This window comes from Rhincodon typus, chromosome 10, assembly GCF_021869965.1.
Source record: "Rhincodon typus isolate 14 chromosome 10, sRhiTyp1.1, whole genome shotgun sequence".
Lineage (NCBI taxonomy): Eukaryota > Metazoa > Chordata > Chondrichthyes > Orectolobiformes > Rhincodontidae > Rhincodon > Rhincodon typus.
Genome location: NC_063341.1, coordinates 15,223,463 through 15,240,208, shown reverse-complemented (window position 1 = coordinate 15,240,208; position 16,746 = coordinate 15,223,463).

The following is a 16,746-nucleotide window of genomic DNA, read 5'->3' as shown; positions in this document are numbered from 1 at the left end:
CATGGTCTAGGCCCGAAACGTCAGCCTTTCTGCTCCTATGATGCTGCTTGGCCTGCTGTGTTCATCCAGCTCTGCACCTTGTTGTCTCGGATTCTCCAGCATCTGCAGTTCCTACTATCTCTATTGGTGAGTGAATACTGCTCGACGGCATTTTTGATTAAATCTTCCATCAGTTCACTGATGACTGGAGATAGGCCAATGTGGCAGTGATTATCTGCATTGGATTTGTTCTGATGTTTATAACAGGAAATATTTGGCCCATTTTCCAGTGTGTTGTAACTGCCCATCTAGGCATGTGTCTGGTTCTGAAGCAGAAATTCGTCAGTTCCACATTTGGGATGCTGACAGACTCCATTGCTTTTGCTGGGTACAGTAGACTCAGCCTTTCCTTAATATGGAGTTAACAGAGTCGGTTGGACACTGGCATCTATAATTCTCAGTGTCTGTTGTGGATGCCAAGTTAGCCCATATATTTGGTTTATGCACATGTAATGTCTATAAGATTATACCTTTAACTGATTGTCCTATCAGGAGAATATTAAATGTCTCAAACACTATTTGCAGAGGGCCAGTGGAGTTCTCCCAGCATCGTAACGAACATTCATTCCCTCAATTAACATCTCCAAAATAGATTTAGTCAGTTATCAATCTCAGTGTTGGTCACGGGAGCTTGCTGTGTTCAAACTGACTGCCACATTTGTCTAGGAAAATAACAAATGGTTATACTTTCAAAATAAATTTGAAGAGCTTTGGGACATCCTGAATTCTTCATAGTGATATGTCAATACGCACCTATTACTTGTTCCACGGCTGTTTGAGTCATATGTAATTCTGAGAAGTGTTTATCTAAAATAGGCTTTCTACAAATAACTCAAAAGCACATGTATTAATTTCTAACTGCTGATCACAATAATATGTGTCACGCTACTTTGGAAATAGAGAGGCACTAATTAATGCAATTAACCAAACGCATTCATGTTAGAGCTATCTTCAGCACAGGACAACAAAATGCTTCACCCAACAATCCCTCTGTTCCCTCTGCATGTGTTAGTCCATTCAATTCACATACTTGTCCAACATGGAGCTCCCAATCTCCCTCTTCCTTTGTTAACATGCTGGATACATTTCCTGCAGAGCTCTCACACTGGCCAGCCCTGCTTCTAACACAGTTTGGAATCACCTCAGTCTCTCTGCAGTTGAATTGTCTGAGGTGAAAGCAGAGTCACCACACTCTTGTCCCTCTTGGTGGATTTAGTGGTATATAGCCCATTCATGTTGTATCATTTGTGTTTACACCTTGCCTCCACTAATCTGCTGGTCTTTGCCTTTCTGACACTGAGAAATATTGCCATCCATCAAACCTTTTGCATCCCTCAAATAAGTGGCATTCTGACCCTTATTGGCCCCATGGACCAACATCCCTCCACAACTGAACAGTATTTATATCTCTCCTCGAACTCCACTATGAGTATAGTCATTTCATCCGCAGTGGACTACCTTCACTAATAATTAATCTATTTTTACTGGCAAGTGTTAGCAAAAGTAAAAAAGTATTATAAATTTACAAAGTATTTTATAGTTAACAGCCAATGAAAGGGATAAAGGAATCAGACATGGTTAGGTGGTAGCACTCTCGCTTCTTGAGTTGGAAGAATCTAGGTTGGCATGGAAACACAGTACTGAGGGAATGCTGCAGTGTAACTGGCTCAGTCCTTCATATGGAAGCCTGGGCCCCATCTGACCTGCTCTGGTAAAAGGTCCCATTGCATTTTTTTAAGAGCAACAGTGTTCCTCCTGATTTTCTATATTTATCAACCAGGCCAAACCATCAAAAACAACTTATCTAGTAATTGTCACATCGCAGCTTGTGGGATTTTTTGATGTGCCCAAATTGGCTGATGTGTTTTCCCCACGTTATCATAGAATCCCTACAGTGTGGAAGCGGGCCATACAGCCCATTGAGACCCATTGTTGTGAAAGTGCCTTTCTTGGATGTGAAGCACCTTTACACACTTTGAGGTAATTGCGCGTTTGTTCTTCACTGAATGTAAATTGCAGTGAAGTGGTTGCTTTGAAATGCAATAGTCACTGACAAAATTTGCATCCTTTCTGTCAGAGGAGCATCAAGGCCCACAGACCAGCATTGGATAGTGCACCGATTAAGTTCTTGGTTGGGGAACTGCAGCATTGCATTTGGCTTCTAGGCAAGAGAGAATGAATTAAAACTGTGATCATGCTTGGGGTTCATGATGGCTATCTAGTGACCCCTACTGGAAAATGTGGGACAGCAGAATTGGAAAAGGTTCCTATAGAGAATTTCTCTGAGATCAAAAAAGAAAATTATCTGCTTGGAAGGAATATTATGGGGAAAATAATGTCTTCAGCACCTGTGGAATTAATGCTCAATGTGTCTCCTAGATTTGAGAGGAAAGAATTGATAAAACAATCAGAGATAGTAGGAGCTGCAGATGCTGGAGAATCCGAGACAACAAGGTGCAGGGCTGGATGAACACAGCAGGCCAAGCAGCATCATAGGAGCAGAGAGGCTGACGTTTCGGGCCTAGACCCTTCATCAGAAGGAATCACATTGCTCTAAGAACATTGACAAAGAACAGCACAATAATGGTGATGCTGACATATTACCATGTGATAAAATCCTGAACCACATGAAACAGTAAGTCGGGGAGCCTCCAATAGCAAACTAGGGACTTGGGCATGGTCAGTCAGCCACTCAGGATAATTACAGTCAGGGATGCATAACTGTACAGTCCAGGGAGTGAGCCTCAGTCAGCCTGTAGGTCCAGTGAAACCAGTTGATGGACTGAAAGGAAAACACAGTCAGGGAGTCTGAACACTCATTGCTATGTCGCTGAAGAGGTTGGGTTATGATCAATTCTGGAGTCTGATCACTGAAAGTCAAGAGAGATTAATCAGGGGCCACTCCAGTGGGAAGAAAACAGAGGATCTCAATTCTGGGGACTGTAGGCAGCATGCTGGGATGCAGAAGAGATAAGAACTGTAAAAGGGTCAACTTGATCTACAAAAGGAGAAGACGACAAAGCATTGAATGGACGTAGGTCATGTGAAAGGAGAATCATCGATAGACACCAAAACCTTGGCTTCCTTGCAAGGATAAGCTCTGGCATATTTACTTGATGTGCCTGAGAATGGGTGGGGTGGGTGTAAAGTGAAGGAGTTTGGATTTGGGTGTGGAACGTGGGCAAGTTCAGAGCCCCATGCAGTTGATGGGGAGAGTTACTAAGAAGTGAATGTGTATATTTGGGGATTCACAGATATGAAGGGGCTGAGTGTGAGACTCACTGTGTAAGGAGTGACTGGTGTTTCCTTTCATCATGTTGTAAATAACAACGAGCAACCGAGATTAAAATGGCCGTCACCACACCCAGAGTGTCTCATTCTGTGAGGGAGAGGCCTTCAATTTTGAGCGATGAGACGCCCTTCAAAGAACATCAGCATCAGGCAGACCCCAGACAGTACAGAGGAAAATTCTACACACTATATGTGAACCTTTGACATTAACCGACTGCATGCAGTCCAAAACTCCTTGTCCAAGGAGCTCTTGAAAATATCATGCAGTGTTGCAGATCAATCCCACTAATGCAGTAATGCAGTAGCAATGTATTCCTATCTGGAAAGGTTGACCTTAGAGGCCAAAATAGAACTCCCCTGCCATTTACCCATAGCCTACATGTGGTTCAGAAGCTGCTCACTTTCACACCTTGGACTTTTGAACATTGAGTAACGCTAAGGCTGGCTCAGCTCTGAACCTTCAATATTGTGGTTATACCTATACAGACATTCACTCACACTGCTGCTAATGAAATTACACGTATGACAACGTGTTTACGCTGACATGTCACCTGTGTCATCTACATGCCATCAGAAGCTCATCTTTGCTCTTTTTATCACCAGCTACCTCCCCGAATCTGCTCTACAGTGGAGCCCGCTTGCCTTAGAATTACTGTCTGGTGACCCCAGGGGCATTTTGACAGGAAGACCCATATGCAAGTGCCCCTCCTTGGCTTGGAGTCCCCAGGATTGGGGATGGGAGGCAGGCTAAAGGTGGAAGGACCCAGCCACCTCTGGGGTGTCATGAAGGAGAAAGCATCTGGGAAGTCTATGTGTGGTTCGTCTTCTGACTGGATGCAAAATGCAACACCGCGGTGTCTTCTCCTATCCAGGTTGGAGCGGGTGCCTGGTCTTCAGCAGTAGTGCGACTGCCAGAGACCTGGAGGACTTCTTCCTCAGCCAGCAATAGAGACGTGTGTGTGAAGTGCCAACCAGCACATGCTCCCAACTCTAATCGAGCTAACTGAGGGTGCTCCCGAGCTGCTGGAGGGTGCAGGAGGCAGCCTTGCTGGTGCTTCACACTCTCTTCCTCAGGAGTTGGAGGAGTGGGCGTCTTTTGGCACTGCCATCTAGGTCACAGAGACCATGGCAATGCCACTGGTACCTGCAGGAAACAAACAAAAGAATGCATCACGAACAAGGGTCAGGAGTTTTGGCATGTATAGGATACACTCACAGTAAAGGAATTGGGACAATAACACAACTTTAGACAATTGCTTCTCACTTGGTTTTTGGGACCTGGATGTTTCAGCAGCCCTAAAGGACTAGTGTGGGCCCTCTCCTCATAGAGGGTGGGGAGCTCAGATTCATACACCCTACACTGATTTGGACTGCGCGCAGTAGGTTAATAACATTCATGTACAGCCGGTAGTGCTAGCAGGGCTATTTCGCTTGTACTGTATGGGTGTCTGTGTAACCAGGTCCTTTTCAGAGTGGCAGGCAATAATGACTGGGGTACTGCAGGACTCAGTGCTGGGACCCCAGCTGTTCCCGATATACATTAACAAGTTAGATGAAGAAATTGAACACAATATCTCTAAATTTGCAGATGACACTAAGCTGGGTGGCAGTGTGTGCTGTGAGGGAGGATGCTAAGAGACTGCAGTGTGACTTGGACAGAGTGGTTGAGAGGGCAAACATTGGTAAATGCAATATGATGTGGGTAAATGTGAGGTTATCCACTTTGGTGGCAAAAACAGGAAGGCAGACTATTATCGCAATGGTGGCAGCTTAGGAAAAGGTGAGGTGCAATGAAACCTGGGTGTCATGGCGGAACACTCACTGAAGGTTGGCATGCAGATGCAGCAGGTAGTGAGGAAAGCTAATGGCATGCTGGCCTTCATAGCGAGAGGATTTGAGTCTCAGAATAAGGACGTCTTGCTGCAGTTATATTGGGCTTTGGTGAGTCCACACCTTGATTACTGTGTGCAGTTTTGGTCTCCTAGTCTGAGGAAGGACATTCTTGCTATTGAGGGATTCCACCAAAACTTCACCAGACTGATTGTTGAGAATGGCAGGACTGACATATGAAGAAACGCTGGATTGACTGGGCTTGTACTCACTGGTATTTAGAAGAATGAGGGAGGATCTCATAGAAACTTTTGAAATCCTGATGGGACTGGACAGGCTAGATGTGGGAAGAATGTTCCTTATGTTGGGGAAGTCCAGAACTAGGCGTCACAGTCGAAGAATAAGGGATGGGCATTCAGGACTGAGGTGAGGAAGAATTTCTTCACTCAGAGAGTTGTGAACCTGTGGAATTCTCTCCCACAGAAAGCTGTCCGGGCCAGTTTGTTAGATATATTCAAGAGGGAGCTGGACTTGGCCCTTGTTGCTAAAGGGATCAAGGGATATGGGAGAGAAAGTGGGAATGGGGTACTGAAATTGCATGATCAGCCATGATCGTATTGAATGGTGGGATAGGCGAGAAGGGCCGAATGCACTTATTTTCGATACTTCTATGTGAAGCTGTTGTCCTGGCTCTTTCAGTCCCACCATGGGCCCTTTTCTCCTGGAGTGAGAGAAAGGGAGGGATTCAGTGAGATGAAATTGGGTGGCACAGTAATTGGTGCTGATGCTGAGGGTAAAAATGAAGTGAGTGAGCAGACGGTGCAACAGGCATACAGAGTTAATAGGGTGGTGGGGGGGGGGGGGGAGGCAGGGGTTATATGGGATGGGTGACAGCGAGTAAGGGAAGATATTGCATTGTGGCAGTGAGAATGGCAGAGCATGTTCCTGGGGTTGGAGGTGGCAGAGGGAGTAGAGTGAGAGGCAGCAAAGAGAAGCCAGTGCCATTTACATTGGCAGAGCTGAGAAGGTAATAGAGCTTCTTCCTGCAAGGCAGGGCATTTCTCCGGATAGTGGAGACTGCATTAACCTCTGACCTTGTTGGCAAGGGTCATGGGATATGGGAGAGAAAGTGGGAGTGGGATACCGAAATTGCATGATCAGCCATGATCATATTGAATGGTGGTATAGGCGAGAAGGGCCGAATGGCCTACTGCTGCACTTATTTTCCATGTTTCTATGTGACGCCATTGTCCGGGCTCTTTCAGTCCCACCATGGGCCCTTTTCTCCTGGAGTGAGAGAAAGGGAGGGACTGAGTGAGATTGAGCTGGCGTCATGGTCCCTTCTGCCAGCCCTGGGGTGACAGGATGGCCCTCCTCTGCACCACTCCCTCCCCCAGGAGCTCCAAGTCCCTGTCTGCAAAATGTGGCATCAATTACCCCTTGCACAGAATGGCAGCACTTGACTGGATGCACAACTTTCAATATGATGCTTTCCTGGGAATCTGGCAGGGACATGAACCAATTGGGGAAATCAGGCAAGAGGATAGTGACACAGAGGTGCTGTGCATTTTTAACCTGGCAGGTTTAGGGCAATCGCATTAAAAAAAAACTCACTGGGCTTTGCAGAGAACAAACATTTCAATAAACTCAAGAAAATGACACTGACATTCAGCCCTTGTATTTTCTATCCCGCCAGACAAAGATAGGAAAGTTCTGAGGAAGGGTCACCGGACCCGAAACGTTAACTCTGTTTTCTCCTCCACAGATGCTGCCAGACCTGCTGAGCTTTTCCAGCAACTTTGTTTTTGTTCGAAGATAGGAAATGTTACACAGGGGTGAATGGATCATTAGTGCCCTCTACTGATCTTGCACTGAAATATTCCAGAACAATTTTTTCTTGATGAAATTGGAGGAATTGTCACATTTTACCTGCAGCGATGTCCGTCAGGGTCTTTAACAAATAAAAGCTGTAGAGAAAACAATTAATTTGCCTGAATAAATATTTAATGAAATGAATAAGTGATATGTTTCTTTTTCAAAAGCGAAGTGCTGTAGGTACTGGATTTCTGAAGTAAAAACAGAAAGTATGTTATACGTGTTGCTGCTTCCTCTACTTTTAGCCACCACCCTGACACCCCTCTGATGTTTTGTTTTGGGGGTGCCCTCTTCACGGATGTTCTCCCACTTCCCATCAAAGACCTGGGGTGATGATGCTGTATCACCAGCCCCGTGTAACGGCAGCTTGCTGAGTGAAGTTTGTGGGCTCCCAGCACAGCCGTTTAGTTTGCGGTGCTTGTGGAGTCCATGGGCCATGTTGGTCGAAGGCACACCCTGTTTAGTTATTCGGAAAAAAATGTGTCGCTGTCCTTTTTGGGTGCACTTCAGCCGCCTCCACCCACACACCCAACCAACCCCCACCCACCCATCAACACCTCCACCCCTGCTCCTTCTCTTTGGGCCCCTTGTGCGAAGCAGAAGGTGGGCAAGTTGGACTATCTCCTCATAGGCCTGCTCTTGGGCCTGGCTGAGGTGACCACCAACAGTCCAGACAGTGGACCATGGGGGGGTCATCAATCTTGACTGTCTGCCTCCCTTCCACGGCTAAGTTCAAACCTGTGTGCGCTTGGAGAGGGACCAAGCACCCGCGAAGCATTCAGAGAGAGAGATGGGCGCAGTGTAGTGTATTATTTCCCTCTCCAACTCCATTTTAATTTAGTCCCCACTCTCTCTTCCTACCCTCTCCTATTGCTGTTGATGCTGTTACACTGCACCCTGGTGGCTAGTGCTTGTTAAGCATTTAATTTGTAAAACAGGAGATTTGGTGGTAGTATCAAAAAGATTTTGAAAAAACAGAAAGTGTTGGAGAAACTCAGCAGGAATGGCAGGCCCTATAGAGAGAGATGGTATCGATGTTTTGAATCCAATATGACATTTCTTTCAAACTGCTTCCAAAATTCTCCAACACTTCTCGTTTTTATTACGACACAGTTTTCGTTGTCTCCAAATCACATTAGGTATTGTCCATTAAACCCAATTGTTGCCTCATAGTGATCCAAGCACCACATGCAAGACTAACAAGTATCAACAGATCATTGGGACCCAATGGCCTGCATCCTAGTGCCTTAAAAGAAGTACGTATGGGATAAGAGCAGATGTAGACCATTCAGCCCCTTGAACCTGCTCTATCATTCAATAAAATCATTGCTGTTCTGTTTGTGTTTCGAATTTCACAGTTGCAACCATCCCTGATAACTCTTGCTTCTCCTGCGTACATGAACAAATATCTACATTGGTTGTAACACTTCAAATCCCATTTTCCTGAAAGATCCCAGCAGGATGGAAGGCCATATTGGTAACGCCTCTAATCCAGAAAGGAGAGAGGCAGAAAGTAACAAATGACAGTTTCCTGCAGGCCTATTCGTCTGTTGTTGGGAAATGCTGAATCTGTTAATAAAGAGGTAGTTGCAGACCATTTAGAGAATCACAGGTGAACTTTTTTCCTGAAATCAGCTAAGTGCCAATTCTGGTAAGTTTCATAGAGGACTTCTCAAGTGAACCCTAGTGAGTTTTCACACATTATTCCCTTCAACTTGCCTCATTATCTATACACCAAACCTCTTTGTTTTCTGTCTTGACCTAGCTTCCCTGCACTTGAGGGGAGAGTTCTCAGTACGGTTGAGATCTCCCAGAATTCCAGATGCTGGCACTAAGTTTAAAGACCAGCCGTGCCCCAGATCAAGTGCTGCCAGCCAAGCCAGTGACGTTACCAAAGCTTACTACCTGAGCTGCAGCACTGACCTCATCACAGGGAAAGGAGCTGAATTCATGTGATTTGGCTGGTACAAATGGCATTGATAACAGCCATTGACACCTTTGTGGGTGGCTCATGGGAGATCCCACATGGGATCCCCAAGGCTCTTTGTAAGAAGCCAATTGCATAACAGGTCAATGCAGCTTTTGCCTTGACTTCCACTGGGGTAAAAAGACCATCCGCACTTTCATGTCGCTGGTCCTGCTCCAGCCATTAGCCTAGTCCCATGATTGTGCCCCAGGACATCCTCAGTCTGCGCAAAAACTGCACTGCACTCATTTGGAGGAAATGGTATTGTGGAATACAGACTCTGGCCCTCCTGTGAGAACCTTCAGCTGTGATCCACTTCACATGGAAGCTGCTCAACAGCCACCAGAGATGCTGGTCTTGGGATCCCTGGTACATCTCTTCCTGCTCCATTTCTCTGCACACCTTCATTGCCTTACAGCGATCGTGTCCATAACCCTTGCTTGTGGCTGGATCCAACAGTCCCCTTTGCAATGAGCTAGTGTCAGGAACATAAAATGCAGAACAGGTCCAGAATAATGCAAGCAGTCAACATTTGCACCATTCCCAAATAACAGTTTAACATACAATGGATAATAGAACACAATGGCAGTGGAATGTCTCTGCATTTAATTTTGGTATTGGACCTTATTTCAATGAATGTAGCACCAATTGTATCACAGCAAGACAGTAGTGGATTGTAAGTGTTGTGTGAGTATTGAGATCCTGTCCTTGCAGTCCTGTATCACACAAGTACGGCAGCATTGCATATCAGGGAATGTTGCAGAAAATTACACTTCGTGGTGAAGCAGGCCCATCCTGTTCCCCTAAGCAGCCTATGAGATACTGCATAATCTGTGTGCTTTGCAGCTTGCAGTTGAGACTTTTAATGTTGCCTCGGATCACTTTGGCTTCACTGAGATGCCTATGATCAATCTATGAAGACCACTGACATAATTGAGATTGCTTGGTGACCAAGATTTGTATCCCACACAGTTGGATACTGTGTTCATTCCAAATGCAGGACATTGTGATTGCAAATGATTTCAACCTCATAAGCAATGTAAGAGTCAGCATTCACACCACTCACAATCAACATTTTAGTATACTCCACCATACAGTGAACTACGGACCTGTCAACAAGGAGGGTCTTGGAATACGTCTACATGGACCTCAATCAAGTGAATGCAGCACAAGCCATGGCACAGCTAGCAGTAACAGATTGTAAATGTTGTAGGATACTGAGACTTTGTCTCCTCTCCCACCCGCATCCCCATCCCCGCAACACCAAGAATCTCAGTCCGGCTGATCTCACCATATTTTCCCAACCAATTTGTCAATGTCCACTTTGTTCAGGGGCTGTGGAGATTCCAGCCTTTAATTCAATCAGGCAGAGTCAACATGTTTTTGGGAATGAGAAACCGTGTTTGACAAATTTATTTTCCTTGAGGATGTAACAAGCAAGGTGTATAAAGAGGAGCAGTAGTTACAATGGATTTACATTCAGTAAAGTGCCTCATGAAGGGATCACTCTTCATGGTGTTGGAGGTGATCTTGTTTTTGCACGGTTACAGAATTGACAAACTAACAGAATCAGGATAAATGAATAATTTTCAGGATGGCAAACTGTAACTAATAGAGAGCCACATGAATCGGTGCTGAGGCCAAAATTATTTGAAATTTGTATTAATGATTTGAATGGCCGGAACGACTGCAGTCAAATTTGCTGATAATACGAGTAACTAGGTTATGAGAAGGACACAAAGATTCTTCAGAAAGATAGATAGTCAAGTGAGTGGACAAAGGTTCGCCAGATGGAGTGTATTGTGGGATAATCGTCTACTGTGACAGGAAGAATAGGAAAGTGGAATATTATTTAAATGGAGAGAATACAGAGGGATCTATGAGACCGGTATATAAATCATAAAACGATTAGCATTGATGTATTGCAAGTAATTAGAGGCAAATTAAATATTGGCCTATATTACAAAGTGTGGGGCTGGAGGATGAAAGTAGAGAAATCAAGCTACCATTGCACAGTGCCATGGTGACATTGCACCTTGAGTACTGCGACATTTTGTTCCCCCTACTTAAGGAAAGATAGACTCGCATGAGAAGCAGTGAAAGTTCACTTAACTAATTCCTGAGACGGAAATGTCTTCTTGTGAGAAATACATGAGCAGGTTGGCCTATACTTGTTAAAGTTCAAAAGAAAGAGAGACAATCTTATTGAAATGGTTACTATTTGGAGGGGGCTTGATTGAGTATTTGCTGAGAGGATGTGTCCTTTCATGAGGGAGTCTAGAACTAGGATAAAAATTGGGGAATTGCCATTTTAGACTGAAACGAGGAGGAATTCTGTTTCCCAGGGTCATTAGTCATTGGAATTTCCTTCCACAGACAGAATAGAGGCCAAGTCATTGAATATACTCAACACTGTGTTCAACAGATATTTCTTTGACAAGTGAGTCAAGGGTTGCAGACTGGAAAGTGGAGTTTAGGCTACAATCAAATTAAGCATGATCTTATCGAATGGCAGAGCAGGCTCGATGGGCCACATTGCCTCCTCCTTCTCCTATTAAAAGCTAATGAGTGAATTGAATCCCTTACAGTAGAAATTAGATATGTTCCTTTCCCAGGGAATGAGAAGCAAGGTCAGTATGATTTTAGTTTCCTCACTGCGGAGTGAAGGCCATTGGCAGCCTGCTGTCCCATTGTGAACAATTAAATCTGCATAGGCCACAGATCGCCAATTAGCAACCGAAGCATTGGAACGTGGTTATGATTTTCTTTCCACATTATTTTCTTGCCAGGTTTAAATAAAAAATAGTGTGTTTAGAAGGCTAACGGTAATTAAGTTACAGAGAACATGCTCTTGGGGTGCTTTTTAATTGCTATCCGAAGGGGTATTAAGATGTTATAAGACTAAATATAAAAATTGCACACTTAATTTCAGGCTGACACAGCGAATGGTTTGTACATCATGAGGCACTTATGCTGTTTTCATCAAATTACCAGATATTTGGCAGCCTCAACCTTAAAATGAGGTCCCATAAGTGAGCAGACTGATGGCTTAGCTGCGTGGGATTCTGGAGAAGGGGCAGTGAGGTTAAAAGGAGCAGTGAGGATGGAACGGTCCCAGAATTGGACAGATCAGTGATGGAGTTACATGACAGTCCAGAGCAATGGCATTAAGGTTAAAAGAAGTTGCAAGCATGGAGAAGTCCCAGAAACAGACAGACTGGTGACGGTAGTGTGGTTAAAAGGAGTAGTGAATGCGGAGAGGTCCCAGAAACAAACAGACCAGCAGCGGAGCTCCTTCAACAAAATCAAAGTGTGATAGCACAGAAGATTAGGTTGGTAATTGATGTGTATTTCTCACTTGTCACTTCTGACTGAATATTTAATTAGTTAAGACGGAGATTGTTGAGTTGCTCGTTGAGCTGGTTGGTTATATTTAAGACGTTTCATCACCATGCCAGGTAACATCATCAGTGCGGCCTCCAATGAAGTGATGCTGTTCTGCTCCGCTTGGTATTTATATGATCCGGTCTGTTGAGGTGTTTTGTGTCATTTCCGGTTCATTTTTTGCCAGGGTTTGTATATGGTACCTAATTCCACATGTTTATTGATTGCATTATAGGTGGAGAACCAGGCCTCTAGGAATTCATGTCTGAACTATAACCAGCCAGCTCGGCGAGCAAATCAACAACCTCACCCACAACCCGAGCTACAGATTTTCACAAGACCCTTAGGTTAAGACTGTAAGTATAACTTATAAACTCCATAATTAATATTTTAGAATTTCAAAACTATAGAATTAAGTGGTTCTAGTTCTTACTGTGGTCCATATTAGTTAAGACATGACTGAGAAGCTCTCGCTTATGATTTGCACTTCCTGCATTCTGGTAGTTTGAATGACCATGGGTACAGGAGGTGTCTCCAATAGCTTTAACTTGAGATCCAGGATTTGGAAATCGTGTGGCAGCTAGAAGCACAACTGTGCATTCACAACATTGACAGTTTTGTAAATAGCACATTTCAGGGCACAATCAGCCTGCAGCTTAAGGAAATATAGGCAGAGGGGGAATGGGTGACCACTTGTCAGAACGAGGGGATCAGGCATGCTATGAGGGAATTCCCTAACCTCCCACATAAACCATTTCTAGATCATGGACAACAGTGAGTAATGCTCCCTCCGTGGATGTCAGCCAAAACCGAGGCCATGGTACTTTTAACCTGAAGAATAAAATAGATGAGCTGAGGGCACAGACAGCCACGTGGGAGTACAATATCATAGCTATGACCAAGACTTGGATGAAAGATGGGCAGCTCAACGTTCTTGAGTATAGAATACTCAAGACGAAATAGGGCTGTGGAAGAGAAGGGAGGGAGTTCACAATATTGATCAAGGAATTAATCATAGCAGTGAGGTGAGATGATATATTGGAATGATAATCAAATGAGGCCACATGGAAAAAAAACTAAAAACAAAAGGGCAAACAAAGCGTTTAGTGCGCATTATAGGCACCCAAACATTTAGGGAGAAATGGAGGATTAAATATGTCATCAAAATTCACAGAAGTGTAAGATTAATAAGGCAATAATACTAGGGGATCTTTTAACCATCTAAATTTTAACTGGAATAGTTTTAGTATGCAAGGTAGGGAGGAAGCAACATTCTTAAATTGCATCCAAGAGAAATTTTATAGCCAGTATACAAAAAAGCCATAACAAAGAGGGGACAGTACTGCACCTAATACTTGGAAAAAAGCCCAAACAGGTAGAAAGCATTTTGCACATAGTGCCCATAACTTAGTTAAATTTAGGATAGTTATGCAAAAGGATAAGGAATGATCGGGAATAAAACCAAAATTAAATGGTACCCCCACCAAGTGGTTAATATTATGAAGATATTATTTGGCTCTTGCAGGACAGTGGTTGTGTCCCCCATTTCTGAGCTAGGAGGACTGGGTTCAATTTCTACCTTCTCCAGAGGTGTTTCATAACATATCTGAACTGGTTGGTTAGGAAAATAAAAGGTTGATTCTCTCCAAAGGGAGTTTTTTTTTTAATTTACTCATGGAACATGGGCATCGCTGGCTGGGCCAGTATTTATTGCCCATGCCTAGTGCCCTTCAGGTGATGACAAGCTGCCTTTTTGAACTGCTGCAGTACATGTGTTGTAGGTAGACCCACAATGCGTAGGCAAGGGAGAGAACAGACTGGAGTTGTGCTTGAGAAAAAGATATGATTTGGCCCAAGTCAACTAGAAGCAGCTACTTGCAGATAAAATTGTGCCAGAGCAGTAGGAGACATTCAGGGAGGAGATAACATGAGCACAAGGTCAATAGGTTCCTGTGAAGACAGAGGTGGGAACAAGACTGGAGAACCTGGGAGAGCAATAGACACGAAGGTTAGGATTAAGGAAAAAATGCAGTTTCTGACAGATATAGAGGACTCAATATGGCACAGACCCTAAAGAAGTATAAAATACTTAAGAACTGTATAAAATTCTGGAGTACACATACAGTTCTAGTCACATTTAGAGAGAGTGCAGAGGTTTACCAGGAAGCTCCCTGGGTTACAGGATCTGAATTGTCAGGAAAATTAGACAGGCAGAGACTTGTTTTCCTTAGAGTAGCAAGGATTGAAAGGCGAAAGCTGATAGATTATGGGTGCAAAGAGATAACATGGAAAAGGGGTCACAAAGGGTAGAGATTTAAGAGATAAGCAGAGTGGAGGAAAATGTTTTTAACTGAGGGTGGTGGGAGTCTGGAATTTACAGTCTGAAAGCTTGGTTAAGTTAGAAACTCTCAACATATTTAAGCAGCATTTAGATATTCACTTGCATTGTCATAGCATCCAGGGCTATGCAAATAAAATTTTTGGAGTCAGATTTTAATTGACCAGCTTGGAACCAATATGCTGAATGACCTCCTTCCGTTCTGTAAATATCGGAGTTGACCTCCAATTGCTTTATTCACAGAGGAAGAGAATTTGCATAAACCTGCATTTGACACCAATTATTGTTATCACCTTCATCCTTTTCTCAAAACGTCACTCGTATTTTCTAATCAACCTCAACAGCAATGTTATTACACACCTCTGGAGCAGGTGGGACTTGAACCTGGGCCTCCCTGCTTGTATTGTCGTTATCACAAACACTTTCTTTTCTATTATTGCTATATTGCACACTTCCCAGTATACAGAGAATGCAAATCAATCACTTACCACCTTATTCCTGCTTCTTTTTTAAACTTTTCAATGGATCTGTGGAATTCTTAAGTTTTCTTTTACTGACCCTTTCTAAAAACAAAATGTATGTAGGGTAATGAAAGTCATTTTGTTTTAGGACAGTGGGTTGGAGATGGAGAGCGACAGACAATACTGCTACGTCAAGGTAAAGTTGGAATGACATGGGGAAGTTGTCGCAGTTTGGGAGAGGGACAAATGGGGAAAAGTGTGTACCAGCCTGAAAAATCGGGAAAGTGGGCAATTGGTAAACGAGTGTGAATGCACTCAGTCTGAGAGTCTCATGCTGAACAAATGAGTGGAAACGAAGGCCACCAGGTACTTGCAAGTGAGTAAACGAACAAGCCAGTTAAAACATAACTAGGATAAGTTAGCATCAGAGAGGGAAATGACAAGCTATGCTTGTCATTCTCTCGCATCAATATACTGACTTGCTTGCAATGGCTTCTGCCAATCCTTCCCCCCACTATCGGTTTGCTCTTCGGACACAGCAGGGTATTTTGGCAACTGGGAATATGCACTGAATTTTTTTCCCCAGCAAAGCAGTACAGGGGTATGTGTTCATTTACTTGCTTAACATTGTTAGGTATTTGAGATAGTAGGAACTGCCCGAAACATCAGCCTTCCTGCTCCTATGATGCTGCTTGGCCTGCTGTGTTCATCCAGCTCTACAGCTTGTTATCTCTATTGTTAGGTATTTGTTGTGTCACTTGACATTGCAGATCGATTTTGAGATCTAAGGCTGAAGGCAATCAGCTTTATTATGTTGCCCAGGCCTCGCAATCATAGAAAAATAAAAGAAAGCCTGAAGACTTTGAACTTTGTCTCAAAACAAACTCAAGTCTTTTAAAACGCTGGAGTGAACCTACCAGATGTTGAGCTTGATTATGCCAGGTAGGGAGTAATTGAAGCTTTTAGGAGATTAACACATTGACAAAAGGGCTAACAGTTTATTATGCTGATCAGGATGTATGAAACAAGGTTAGACATTCATGGCACAGACCATTGTGGAAAACTTATGCGGATTGTACAGCAAATTTTGTTTCACCATACTGTAATGAAGCATCTTGAAGGTTTCATAATATTAACCTTCCTGTATGAACAAAAGGGATCATTTCTGAGTAAAGTTTGACCATATGCTGCAAAGTATGGCTCTGGTCCCCATTTTACAAAAACAACAATGAAAGACAGAAGGTATTGAAAAGACTTTCAGGATGTTACCAGAATTGAGAGAATGCATCCATAAGAGTAAGTTGTGAAGGCTATTGCTTTTGCTTCCCCCTCTAAAACAAAGGGGGCTTCAAAAAAGTATTAAAAATTACAAAAGGCATTGATGGGGAGAAATACTTCCATTTGTGGGGCAGTTTCAGAACAAAAAGCCATAAAAATAACTGGCAAATAAAGAAAAACCAAAAGAACTACGGATGCTGTAAATCAGGAACAAAAACAAAGTTGCTGGAAAAGCTCAGCAGGTCTGGCAGCATCTGTGAAGGAGAAAACAGAGTTAACGTTTC